Below are 14,898 nucleotides of genomic sequence, written 5' to 3'. Positions count from 1 at the left end.
ACTATGGATAGATAAGGGAAGCAAATTTTTGCTTCAGCAACCTCTTCTATGAGGTCACTGAATTACTTATGCCATTTTACCCGGCTTCAGAGGGATCTCCTTAAAGAGCTTGGGCATACCCTTCAAGATCCATCTGCTGAAGGGGCTCAAGCTAAAGTGGCTTCCCAGCTGGCAACCCTTAATTCTGTAGTCAACTCCTCCATGAGGCTCATTTCCTATGCAGCCGATGGTGTGAGTAGAGCCACAGGTACAGGCGTGGCCTTAGGAGACATGCATGGATGCGGATGTGTAATTTTGCGGAACCTTTTAGAGCATCATTCAACAACACCCCCTTTGATGGTTCCTTTCTTTTTGGACCACAGGTGAAAGACACCTTGACTAGGTGTGAGCAAGAAGGCAAGGCTCTCTCTGCTGTGGGAGTCTGTTTTTCCACTCCTTCCAGACCATACCCCAAGGGTCAGAAGAGTGGTAAAATGTGGTTCTGAAAATCCCAGGGAGCCTCGCCTGGCACACGTAACGATTTTTCCTCCAGGGTCAGAGGAGGAAATAGCAACAACAGACTCTGCCCTCATGGCAGAGGGGGTCTGCAGAACCAGGGCAGCAGAGAATCCTTCTTTGAGAAGCCCTTCCAGCATCCCTGAATGGTTGCCCGGCTGCCCACCTCTGGAGGCAGTCGGGGGAAGACTTTCACTGTACCCAAAAGCCTGGCAAAATTTAACACAAGACAAATGGGTACAGTCAATCATATCCGGAGATTACAAAATTCCCTTCTCTCAACCCCCCTTACCGTCAAGCAAATCACTTCCAGATGTTCCACCCAATCTGAGGGACCAAGCAGTGATAGAAGTTTCAAAACTGCTAGAAAAAAGAGCCATCCAGAAAGTCCCAGCAGACCAACACGGATCCAGAACTTACTCAAGGTTCTTTTTAGTACCAAAAAAGACAGGGGACTGGAGACCGGTTCTGGATCTCAGCAGACTAAACAAGTCTGTTCAAAGAACAAAGTTTCAGATGGTCACGCTACAGTCCATTCTACCCTTTCTGGGTCAGGACAATTGGATATGCTTCATAGATCTTCAGGATGCGTACTATCACATCAAAATGAACAGGCGCTCCAGGAGATTCTTTCGCTTCCGGCTGGAAGCCAGTCATTATCAGTTCAGAGCTCCGCCCTTTGGTCTCACCACAGCCCCCAGGGTGTTCACCAAATGTATGGCAGTGGTCACGGCTCACCTGAGATGTCAAGGATTCCAGGTGTTTCCATATCTAGACGACTGGCTCCTCACTGCTACTACCAGGCATCAACTTCTGCAAGCCAGGGACTACACAATCTGCTCCCAGCTAGGCATCACAATAAACTTTGAAAAATCTGCCTTATTGCCCTGTCAATGTATCACCTATATAGGAGCAGACTTAGACACAAGGAACATGTCAGCAAGGCTTCTGCCAGACAGGGTATCTTTAATTCGCCAGCAAGTACAAATTCTAATGCAGAGCAAAAGGATCCAAGTCAGGTTCGTCCTTCAAACTCTGGGTTCCATGGCAGCGGCAATTCTTCTAATCCCACTGGCCCGCTTTCACATGAGGATCCTTCAGTGGCTTCTGTTCACAGAGTGGTCTTTCCAACAGCTGCCCATGTCTCACATGATCATGATTACAGAAGCATGCAAAAGGCACCCTTCCTGGTGGATGGTCTCCCCACTAGTGACTCAGGGCAGACCCTTCATTCAGCCCCCTCCAGTTGCCACAGTGACCACAGATGCCTCCCTGATAGGGTGGGGGGGGGGCATTATCAGGGCAGGACAGTCCAAGGCACTTGGCAGACTCACGAGTACCATCTGCATATAAACGTCCTAGAAATGAGAGCCGTGCTGCTAGTGTTGCAAGCTCTTCAGGACTCTCTCCCTTCTGAGACCATTGCAATTCAAACGGACATGTCAGTGATGTGGTACATCAACAAGCAGGGCGGAACCAGGTCCTACCCCCTATGTCGAGAAGCGCTCAGACTCTGGCAGTGGGCGATTTCCTCCCAACTATTTCTGATTGCGACGCACATCCCTGGGAGGTCCAACGTCATAGCGGACAGTCTCAGCAGAACTATTCTCATGCCTCACGAGTGGTCTCTGAATCAGGTAGTTGCGAATCTGATCTTCTGCAAATGAGGACAGCCTTGCTGTGATCTTTTTGCCACCCCCTTCAACAACAAATGCAACAACTACTTCTCCCTTCTTCCGCTTCCAGGTCACACACCCAGGGACGCTCTAGTCCACGATTGGCCTCAGGGACTTCTTCCTTCCCTCCATTTCCCCTGATACCGATACTCATACAGAAAGCAATATCGTTGGGTTGCAAAATGATTCTCATTGCCCCCTACTGGCCTCGACAGATATGGTTTCCATTCCTGCACCATTAACTTCTCGATCAGCCCTGGACTCTGGATCTGATTCCAGACCTACTGATTCATCAATCAGGCGGGCTGCATCAATCCCTCCAAACACTCCAATTCACAGCTTGGTTGCTCCATTTCCAACCTTAGCCAGGCTTCCCAGCATTTCCCCGGCCATACGTGAAATTATTGTCTCCTCGCACAAGTCTGCCACTAGAAGGCTTATGCTAACAAATGGAAACATTTTTCTTGTTGGGCAGAGGCTAGGAACATAGATCCCTTTTCAGCCCCAGTCCACGAAATCTTGGAGTTCCTAGCAGAATTTTTTCATTCTGGGTCCGCTTCTGCTACAATCAGGGTTCATTTATTTCAAACTTTCATGTTGGGTTGTCTAATGCACACATCATGTCTCATAAGCTATGTAAAGCTTTTCTAAGAGGGACTACTCTCCTTAGACCCCCAGTGAGAGATCCCCCTCCTCCTTGGGACCTAAATGTGGTACTAACCTCCTTAATTTTGCCCCCTTTTGAACCTGCAGTGTCCTGCTCCATTAAGTTTCTATCTTGGAAAACTCTCTTTCTGGTAGCTATTACTTCAGCCAGATACATCTCTGAACTTCAGGCACTATGTGTCCGTCCTCCATACTTAGTTTTTCATAAGGACAGGGTTGCTCTGTGGACTAATCCCTCTTTCCTTCTGAAAGTCTGCTCAGAAAATAATTTAAACCAATCTATAGACATACCTGTGTTTTTTCCCAGCCACACCAACAAGGCAGAATACAAATTACATCAATTGGATGTTCATAGACAACTACGTTTTTACCTGCATAGGATGAAGGATATAAGGAAGTTGGACCAACTATTCCTTTCCTATGCTCTGGGCAAACAAGGTTCCCCCAGTTTTCAAAGTGATCTTATCCAGGTGGTTGTCTCACATTATTACCTTCATCTATCAACTGAGAAACAAAGAGTTATCTATCAAACCAAAAGGTCATTCTACAAGGGCTTTGGCCACCTCTATAGCCTTCCAGTCTAGGTTGCCCATGGACTCTATCTGTGCAGCTGCTACGTGGGCAAACCCTCATACCTTTATTTATCATGACAAGCTAGATATGATCTCCAGGAGCAGAGCTAACTTTGGTTCCACTGTTCTGAAAAGTCTGTTCCAATGAGCCGCCCAGGATTATAGGTGCTAGGGATGCTGTCCCAACCAGCAAGAACGAAGGCGAGATAGACAACTTAACATAAAGAAGTTATGTACCTACCATAACGTTCCATGTTAGTTGTCTTCATCTCGACTTCTTTCTTGCGTCCCACCCTCCATCCCCCTGTCCTATTGAACCGAGAGGAGTTCAAGTTTCACTGGCTGAATGTTCTCTGGTTGTTTCCTCTACTGGCTTAGTGAGCATGACAGGTGTGCTCAACATTTTGTTTGGATCTAGCTATGGCTAAGGTTAGCTATTTCAAACGAGATCTGGGTAGCTAGCACTAGGTATCATGGGATAAGGGGTAGCCTTGAGCCAGTAAACAGCTCTCGAGCTATAGAAGATGGCCGAGTCGGAGTCGAGGATCAGCTCCGATCCCAACCAGCAAGAAAGAAAGCGAGATGAAGACAACTAACATGGAACGTTATGGTAGGCACATAACTTCTTTTTTCTGGGCCAGAACCACTCCTTATGTGGTAGACAGGTTACCTAGTATTGGTAGTATCAGATAGTTGCTTGATTTATGTACTGAAGTCAAGTTTTTAAAATGTGAACATTTTGGATTTATGTAATGGAGGTGTTTAAGTGTAATGTAAACTACCACTTTGCTGGTCTGAGTACCTAATATAACTTGTGGTTACTTCTCCACTGAGGGAAAATCATTTGCAGTTTGGGCTCTTTCTCTTACAGTAATTGTGTTAAGCAGCCACCACAGTATCCATGTAAGACAACCATTGAATCAGTAAAACTCAACAGTGAGAAACAATGAGTAGCTAAAAAAAACAGCCTCAGTCCACAGTTGACTAAAAGCATGAAACTCGTGACCTACTCCCAGAACACCAGTGATCCTTTCAATAAAGAGTTCAAAAGAAGAGTGAATTCCTTATGATGGGGAATAGAGAAAAGCAGGATCACAGTCTCAATTTAAATGCCAGTCAGACAATAATTTACTCCATTCAGCAAATAGGCACATCACAGTTATTCTTACCCACTCCAGTGTTACTGTGTGACTACTGTATTCTCTCCAGTGTTATTGTGTGGCTGTATATATACAGTGCTTTCTCCGGTGTTAATAGTTGTGTGTGTGTACACTGTACCATCTCCATTGTTATTCTCTGTGTATACACTGTAAATCTCCAGTGTTATTCTGTGACTTTGTACACTATACCATTTCCAGTGTTGCTACTTGACTGGGTATACACTGTACCATTGGCAGTGCTAATCCATGACTGTGCATACACCATGCTGTCTCCATTGATATATGTAATTGTGTATACACCTGACAGTCTCCAATGTAAAGTTGTGGATGTGTATATGCAATACCCTTTCTAGGGTTATCGAGTGACTATGTATATATTGTACCGTCTCCAGTGTTACTATGTGGCTGTGTATACACAGTACCCTCTCTAGTGCTAATAGTGACTGTGCATATATATGGAACCATCTTCAATGTTACTATTTAACTCTGTATACATTGTACCCTCTCCAGTGTTACTGAATGACTGTGTATACACTGCAACATTTCCAGTGTTACTGTGTGACTGTCTATGCATTGTACTACCTCAGCTGTTACTAAGTGACTGTGTATATACTCTAACCCCTCCAGTGTTACAACGTGACTGTGTATACACTTTATTATTTTTGGTTTTACTATATGACTGAGTATAGACCTTACCTTCCCCAGTGTTAGTGTGCAACTGTGTATACATTGTAGTGCTTCCAGTGTTACTGTGTGACTATGTATATATAGTCTCTTCTCTAGTCTTAAATGTTGATTTTATATATATATATATATATATATATATATATATATATATATATATATATATGGATCTAGAACTTTTGATCGAAAGATCAAAAGTCCTAATCCATTACGGCCGAGCATACTTCTTTTCACTGAAGAAGCACTTTGGCGTAGGTATGCCTGTTGCCGAGGTCGTACTACATTGCGGATAAGAGAAAATCCCCTTTTCCCCACTGTAGTGCAATCTCGGAGGGTGAATATTAAAGTAGGGGGTGTGTGGGGGGCAGGGGGGCAAAGCCCTCCCTGCAAAATTGTCAATGTAGTTTTTTTTTTTACACACTTTAATGAAAGTGCTTTTTCGATGAAAGTGCTTTCTTTAAAGTGTGTTCAGTGTATATCGAGTCAGACTTTTGATCTTTCAATTAAAAGTCCAAGATCCATATATATATATATATATATATATATATATATATATATATATATATATATGTATGTATGTATATATATATATATATATATATGTCATACTGTCCCGGTTTTACTCTGTGACTGTGTACCCACTGTACTATCGTCAGTGATACTATGTGGAATCGATTGGTTTAATTTCTTAAGTCTTTTTGGTTTTAATACCATGACAGGAATAGACTCCATTTCTAAGTAAAAGTATGATTAAATTCTTGAAATTAGTATTGTTTCAATCGTTGATGTTAGCCAAAAGGGCTTTTTGCAGCACCTGCAATTTGCCCAGAATTGACTCCTTGTGCAATTCAAATGAAATTACATGTATCAATAATGTACACATTGTAATGTTTCCAGTTACTATGTGACTTGTTTATAAATTGTACCATTGCTAGTGCTACTTTGTGACTGTGCGTACACCATGCTTTCTCCAGTGATACTACTGTCTGACTTTGTAATCACTATGCCTCCCATCTACACCATACCCTCTCTAATGATACTCTGTGACTGTGTATGCACTGTAGTGCCTCCAGTTACTTTGTGACTGTTTATGCACTCTGTCCTTTCTAGTGATACTGTAGGACTATATACACACTGTAATGTCTCCAGTGATGTTTAGTGGCATGTTGGGTTATCTGCCAAAATAACTCAGTACTGGCAAGATTTCAAAAGCTCAGACTCTTGTCCTTTTGTCCTTCTGTAACAGCTAATTCACTGAGCACTTCTTGAAAAGGAAACCTTTAGCTGTCACAAGAAGTGAAAGTTCATTCTTTTTCTGCCTTCCAAAGAAAAATGTCCTCTGACACTTCATAGGATCCAGTGCTGATTTTTCCAATTTACTGCTCAGATAAGCCCCATTTGGGGACCTACTTCCCCTTATTTTATTAATAGATTTATTATTCTCTTTCTATTTTCATGTGTATTGAAAAAAAATATTTTGATAGTTTATCTCTGTGTTTGTCAGTTCCTGTGAGAATTTCTGCTTGTAGCAGTGTTTATTTGGCTTCTCTCTTTGACAAATGCTTGATCTGATGTCAATCTTCATTTTATCCTTAACAGATGGGTCCAGTTCTGATATCAGAACTCACTCGGCCATTACTATAGCTCATGCCAGCCAAAAACTCTTGAACTTCACCTCTACCCACAATCCCTCTCTCACAATTACCCCAGATCTCATTGACTGCTTTTCCAAAATGGTCGCGTTTTGTCAGGGCTGTCGAATTTCCTTGAGTTTAGGTAAATTTCCATTGTTATTTTTTAGAGATTTTTCTCTCTCTCTCAAGCTTTCTGTGTGAGTGACTGTTTTTCGAGCCATAATTTTTTGACATGGCTGAGAAAGGTAAGGCCCCTTCTGGTGTTAAAAAATGCCAGAAGTGTGGCCACAAAATCCCATCTTCTGATTTTCATTCCCTTTGTGTTTATTGTTTGGGTCCCGTTCACTTACAAGAAGACTGCAGCATTTGTCACTGGTTCAGTCTTTGAACCCTAGTTGAGAGATGAAATAAACTTACTTTGAAAGGTTTGATTCCATATGCCTTCAGTGAGGCCTTATCTACTGCAGACAACGCCAAAGCTGACATTTCCTTCCCTTTGTCTTCATCTTCCATGGACAAAGGAAAACAGAGAAGTGTCTCAGTTCTGACTTCTCTGTTGGTTCCAAAATATACGGAATTGAAATCCTCAGTTCAGAAAGTGTCCTTGGAACAGGAGGCCTCTGACTCTAAACTACAAGTGACAACTACTGCTCTAGTGCTGACAACCATGACAAGTCCTTCGACGTTGAAGGTGCAGGACAAAATTTCTACTCCTTCTGCTATGGCTAAAGTTATATGATTCAAGGGAAATTTTTCCAAGAACGTCTTACTCCCCATCTGTGGACCCTTTCACTGGTGAACTTCCAGAAGTTTTTCTTCAGAGGCTTAAATCTCTTTCCACGTCATCAGTCTGCTCCACCAAAAGTCTTTTTCTGAGCTCAGTGCGGAGAGACTTGTGAATAAAATCTTGTGGGCTAGAGCACTTTCAGGTCCTTTTTCAATCCTGACTTCTTCGGGTCTCAGAACGGAGCCTTATTTCACTCCATTGACCACTCCTTCTCTAACCTCCTCTGAAGCCTTAGAGTTTTCTGTTCTGAATCTTCTGGCACTGACTGTACTGGTACCTGAGATTTTCACATCCTTAGAACCGGTAATCCCACTGAGCTCTTTGGTGGCTTCAGAACCAGACACCTCTCAGAGCCATAGCTACCCTGTAGTTCTAGGGGGCAGGACTCTATTCCAGGTTTTTCAGAGCCATCCCTGCTCCTGAGAGCTTTGGCTTGAGTCAGTTCAGCTCTGACGTCTGTCTCGAGGGTCAGTACTTTGGAGCCCAGGATCCCTTCCCTCTACAGGGGGCCAGCCTTTGAGGTGATTGAGAGGGCCCTGTCCTTTACATTGGCTCAGTTGGTACCTTCCTCCTCAGAACATATACCCCCCTCTGGCTCTGTTATTCCACCTGCCTCTCCACTGGGACAGCAGGTGCTGAAGTCTCTGGTTTCTCAGACTCAGGTTCTGTCATCTTCTGACACCTCCCCAGATTATCCCCCTGAGGAGATTTCTCAGAAAAAGAAGTGCAAGAGGAAGACTCGGATTCCCTTCAGGAATCAGTCACAGAGGACACAGATTTTGATGAGGGGGAAGGGTCCCCACGATCACCACCTGAAGAGGTCTCCTTTAGAGACATCCTAGAATTTTTAAAGCAAGGGGATGGCTGGAAATCCCAAAACCCTTCCTCAGAGCAATTTGTTTACCTGTGGGCTTTCGGCACTCAGCTGTCTATCCCTTGGGTGACCTCACCGACTGATGAACTCATTCAGTTGATTTTACAGCAGGTGTGGAAGGCTGCGGGCACTATTAAACCCATTCTCAAGAGACCTGACAAACAGTTCTGGACCAAAGGGTTAGCAGTGGATGCCATGGTCATAGCAGCCAACACAAAAAAAGGAACTTACTGAGGAGAGTTCATTTGTCCATCTACCCAACAGGGAGTTTCGGGTTATGAATAGATTTGGGAAGTGGGTTTACACTTCATCAACCTTCACTCTAAGGTCTTTGAACATCTTGGCACATTTCACAAGACTTCAGAGGGATCTGATGAAGGAATTGTTAGATACCCTGGCAGGAGCTGTGGCTGAGGGAGTCCAAGAAAAAGTGGCTTCCCAGCTGGCCACCCTAAAGTCTGTGTCTAATTCATCCATGGGGCTAATCGCACATACAACTGAAGGGACTTCTGGAACAGTCGATGCAGGCATAGTGATAATTAAACACACCTGGATGCACCAGTATGACCTTGCAGAACCATTCAAGTCTTCATTTATCAATGCTTCTTTTGATGGAACATCCTTGTTTGGCCCAAAAGTAAGAGACTTCAGGTGTAGCCCAAAAGTAAAAGACTTCATCCAGGTGTGAGAAGGATGGTAAGACCCTTTCTGCTATGGCATACATTTCTCCACCCCCCCAAAGGTCCTTTTCTGGGAACGAGAGAATTGGTGGAAAGATGTGGTTCAAAAAAATCCCAAGGGCCTTTCCAAGACACATGTGGAAGAAGTTCCCCCAGGGGCAAAGGGGGGAACCAAAATGGAAGATACCACCCTTGTAGCAGAGGTGGTCTGCAAAACCAGGGCTTCAGGGATTCCTTTCTAGGTAAACCTTTTCAGCATTCCTGAATGGAGGCCAGATTATCTTCCTCTGGAGGCAGTCGGGGAATGCTTGTCCTTGCACCTAAATGCCTGGCTAAACATAACAGATTCCTGGGTGCAGTGGATTGTATACAGAGGCTATATCATTCCCTTTTTCCATCCCTCCCCTGTACACACAAATTCCCCGATATTCTACCCAATCAGAGGGATTCAGTAGTGCAAGAAATTTAAAAACTGCTGGACAAAAGAGTCATCCAAAAAGTCCTGCCAGATCAGAAAGGATCCAGAACCTACTGAAGATTCTTTTTAGTGCCAAAAAAGACAGGGGACTGGAGATCGATTTTTGAATCTCAGCGTGCTGAACAAATCAGTTCAGCAAACAAATTTCTGGATGGTCACGGTACAGTTAATTCTTCCCTTTCTGAAGAAAGACAACTGGATGTGCTCAATAGATCCTCAGGATGCATATTACCATGTAAAAATGGACAAACATGCCAGGAAGTTCTTCCACTTCTGTCTGGGAGTCAGTCATTACCAATTCAGAGTTCTGCCCTTTGGTCTCACCACAGCCCCCATGGTATTCACCAAATGCATGGCAGTGGTAGCAGCTCACTTGAGATTGCAAGGATTCCGGGTGTTTCCTTACTTAGATAACTGGCTTATAACAGCTTTGGCCAGGCATCAGTTGATAGTAGCCAGGGATTACACTGTCAGTATATGTGCCCACCTGGGAATTAAGGTAAATCTCGAGAAATCCCAATTGAATCCAACGCAAAATTTAGAATTCATAGGGACTGTACTAAATACGGCAACAACTATAGCATCCCTTCCTTCAAAGACACTCCAAAGAATTATGGTACAACTTTCAAAGAAAATCCACAGAAAGAGTGCTCCTGCTTGACTAGTTTTGCAAGCTCTAGGGTCGATAACAGCCTCAGTAACTCTAGTAACCTCTAGCCAGGTTTCATATGAGAATTCTGCAATGGCTACTAGCTTCTCAGTGGTGTATCCTTCACCAGCCCTTGTCAGACCAAATTCTGATCACAAATTATTGCAAGGGGGATCTACTTCGGACAGATTCCAAAGAAATTCTCTGCAGTCGCTCCTTTGTTCTTCCACAACCCACAGCCATAGTGACCACAGACACTTCCCAGATGGGGTAGGGGGCATTTTCTGGGCAAGACTGTCCGAGGCACTTGATCCCCATTAGAGGCCAACTTCGATGTCAATGTACTGGAGCTAAGAGCAGCACTACTAGCGTTGCAAGCCTTTCAAACAGCTCTTCCTCAGGAGAAAATTGCAATTTAAACAGACAATATGTCAGTAGTTTGGTACATCAAGAAGCAGGGAGGAACCAAGTCTTATCACCTTTGTTGAGAAACCATCAGTGTGTGGCAGTGGGCGATCTCTTCCAACCGCTTTCTAATAGCAACACACATTCCAGGGAGTTCCAGTGTGATTGCAGACAAACTGAGCAGATGTGTTCTCCAGCCTCACAAGTGGTGTCTTAATCTACAAGTGGTGGAAATGATCTTCTGACAATGAGGTAGACCTAGCCACGATTTGTTTGCCTTTCCCCTAAACAACAAGTGCAGCAATTATTTTGCCCTGATTCCCCCTCCGGAGAAGTCACCCAGAGACAATGTCCTCCACAATTAGCCCCCTGGTCTCCTCTACACCTTTCCCCCCATACCCCAAATTCTGAAATTCTTACAGAAAGCACTCAGGTTGAAAAGCACAGTAATCCTCATTGCACCCTTTTGGCCTCGACAGATATGGTTCCCCTTACTTTGACCTTATTTGATTCAACAACCCTGGATTCTGGACCATTTCCAAACCTTCTCTCCCATCCAGATGGACTTGTTCATCCAGATATTTTAAACCTCAAGCTGACAGCATGGTTCCTCCAATTCCATTAGTGGCCAGGCATCTAAATATTTCCTCCCCAGTACACCACATCTTCTTGTCGGCTCATAAACCTTCCACTCGTAAACTGTATTCTAGCAAATGGAAGATATTATCATTTGGGTCCATGAAAAACATATTAATCCATTTTCTGCTTCTGTAGAGTGTATTGTAGACATTTTAGCCCCTCTTTTTCATGCTGGAGCTTCCCCTTCTACCATCAGATTACAATTAGCTGCAATTTCCAATTTCCACTGTGGTTTGCAAGAATGTTCTTTAGACTCTCATAGACTTTGTAAATCATTCCTAAGAGGCACAATTTTGTTGACCCCCCCCCTTTTCAAAGATCTAACACCTCCTTGGGATCTAAACTTGGTGTTACATGCCATAGCACATTCTCCCTTCGAGCCCTCTGTGAAATGTGATCTGAAGGTTTTGTCTTGGAAGACACTGCTGTTGGTAACTGTAACCTCTGCCAGAAGGATTTCATGAAAGTTTTGTCTTGGAAGACACTGCTGTTGGTAGCTGTAATCTCTGCCAGAAGGATTTCATGAAGGTTTTGTCTTGGAAGACACTGCTGTTGGTAGCTGTAACCTCTGCCAGAAGGATTTCATGAAGGTTTTGTCTTGGAAGACACTGCTGTTGGTAGCTGTAACCTCTGCCAGAAGGATTTCATGAAGGTTTTGTCTTGGAAGACACTGCTGTTGGTAGCTGTAACCTCTGCCAGAAGGATTTCATGAAGGTTTTGTCTTGGAAGACACTGCTGTTGGTAGCTGTAACCTCTGCCAGAAGGATTTCATGAAGGTTTTGTCTTGGAAGACACTGCTGTTGGTAGCTGTAACCTCTGCCAGAAGGATTTCATGAAGGTTTTGTCTTGGAAGACACTGCTGTTGGTAGCTGTAACCTCTGCCAGAAGGATTTCATGAAGGTTTTGTCTTGGAAGACACTGCTGTTGGTAGCTGTAACCTCTGGCAGAAGGATTTCAGGAATGCAGGCCTTGTCCTGCAGATCTCCTTATCTACTTTCCACAAGGATCGAGTTTCTTTACAGACAAACCTTTCCTCGCTACCCAACGTAGTCTCAGAGTCTAACATCAACCAAGCAATTAATATCCAGTTTTCTTTGCAAAGTTTTCCAAAAAGGTGAATATTCCTTACATTTACTAGATGTTCACAGGCAATTACATTTCTATCTTCACAGAACAAAAGATATTCGAAAATCAGACCAACTATTTGTTTCCTTTTCCCGTGAAAAGTTGGGTAAGCCAGTCAGCAAGGTGACTATGGCTAAATGGCTGCAAGACTGCATTTCATTTATCTATGATAAGAACCAAATAATCTTGCCTAGGCTCGTGAAAGCACATTCTACGAGATCTGTAGCCACCTCAGTAGTTTTCCAGTCCAGAGCGTCGATGGACGATAGCTGTACAGCAGCTACTTGGGCTTCTTCCCCCATACCTTTATTACTCATTACAAATTGGACTTGGTCTCTATGGGAGCGCATCCTTTGGTTCGATGGTGCTCAGGAATATCCTTCCATGAGTCCACCCAAGATCTTAGGTAACTGGGGACTCTGTCCCATCTGTCAAGGATAAAATGAAGATTGACATCAGATAAAGAAGTTATGTACTTACTATAACATTCCATCTGTATTGTCTGTCTTCATTTATCCTTGACTCCCCTCCATCCCACCGGCCATTAAAGATTTTTTTTGGTGGAGCAGATTATATATTCTTGCATTATTATGATTTTTCAAGAATAGTAGATATGGCTTCCTTTCTACCATCTATACTTTTTCAGCAAACTTGATCTGAGGTATTTATGAGAGAGGGATTGTGGCTGTATTAATGGCCAAGTCAGTTCCGATATCGGAACCGGACCCATCTGTCAAGGATAAATGAAGACAAACAACACACATGGACTGTTATGGTAAGTGCATAACTTGTTTTTCTTTACTGTTTCTCAGGAAACTTTCTTTATTTGTCTCAGATGTGCAATGCGTATGTGTGATGTGGGGCTGTCTGCTGCAGTCAGAACTAAGAATTAACTGTGCCTGTCTTGCTTTGTTTTAATCTTTTGACAGGAAAATATTGCAGAACTTGAATTTTGTATAAACATTATACTGTTTCCAGTGTTATTATGTGATTGTCTATGTGACATTAATAGAACCTAATGGAGGGACAAATTTGTCTCGACAAATTTGTCTCCCAGAGGTTACCACACCTTTGGAACAGACTTCCACTTCATGCCAAACAGAGCATCTTATTGGCCCTCCTCAAACGCATTGGATGGGTAACTGTAAATTCACCCCTAGGATTCCACCTGTGTCCCTCTTTGACCGGGGCTATAGGTGCTGATCATGGAAATAAGGGTAGAACTTGGCTGGGCTTTTAAGGGCCCTAGGTCCATTAGACTAGTAAAGTCCTATCATCCCGTGTATACACTGTACCCTCTCCAGGGTTACTTTGTAACTGTCCATGCAAAATACCTTATCCAGTGTTATTTTGTGACAAAATAAAATGGCGATGCCATGTGTGGCTGCTGCTACTTTGGCTCGACAGAGAAATGTACACTATCTCTCTTGTTTTACATCTAAAACAACAAAAAAATCCATAATCAAGGGAAAATACTAAAGCTAAACTAAGTTATAGTAGAGAGAAACTTCTAGAAATTTGATCTTCAAGCTCGCAGTGCTGCAGTTTTGATGAGCTGTTGTCTGTGAGGCCTGTTAGGCCTACTACACTCCAGGAACTCCATGAACACCAGAAACAAGGGGTTATATTCAGTCATAGTCCAAAATGTCTTGCTCTGGCAAATCTGACTTCTAAAACGAAAATGATGAGGAGGAAAGGATGTGAAAAGACTGAGGAAAAGAGGAACTATTGCTGGAATATATGCCAGGCTAAAGGCCGACCCACATAGGCCTGCACTTCCATCTCTGCTACTCAACAATGTTTGCTCCCTGGATATCGACTACATAAGGCTAGAACTAACTATAAAAAGCAAGGTGAGAAAGTTGTGTGCTCATGTTCACAGAAACATGGTTAAACTATAATATCAGTGATTATGCAGTGCATGTGGAAGGGCTGACATCACTTAGGGCAGACAGGAATCAGATCCTCAGTGGTAAATCACAAGGAGGAGGTGTCTGTATCTACATAAATAACAGATGGCATACCAACTTTGAGGCAGTAACTACTCAGTGCTCTGAAAACATTGAGTTCTTGTCAGTAAGATATATACCCTTCTACTTGCCAGTGGAATTTAATGATGTGAGCATCACAGCTGTATTCCTCCCAGTGCCAGTACCAGTCAGTGAAATACAGAATCAAAATCCAGTTTGCCCACATAATAGCGGCTGACTCCAGCCAAGCAAACCTAAAGTCAGTCCTCCTTAACTATCACCAGCATGTGGACTTCGCTACAAGGGGAGAGAACACACTAGACAAAGTATATACCAACATCAAGCTGGCTTATAAGGCAATACCCCACCCATACCTGGGTAACTTGGATCTGGCCGTCATGCTA

This window comes from Protopterus annectens, chromosome 16.part0 (genome assembly GCF_019279795.1).
Source record: "Protopterus annectens isolate FY-2018-M chromosome 16.part0, PAN1.0, whole genome shotgun sequence".
NCBI lineage: Eukaryota > Metazoa > Chordata > Ceratodontiformes > Protopteridae > Protopterus > Protopterus annectens.
Note: the sequence above shows the minus strand (reverse complement) of the source record.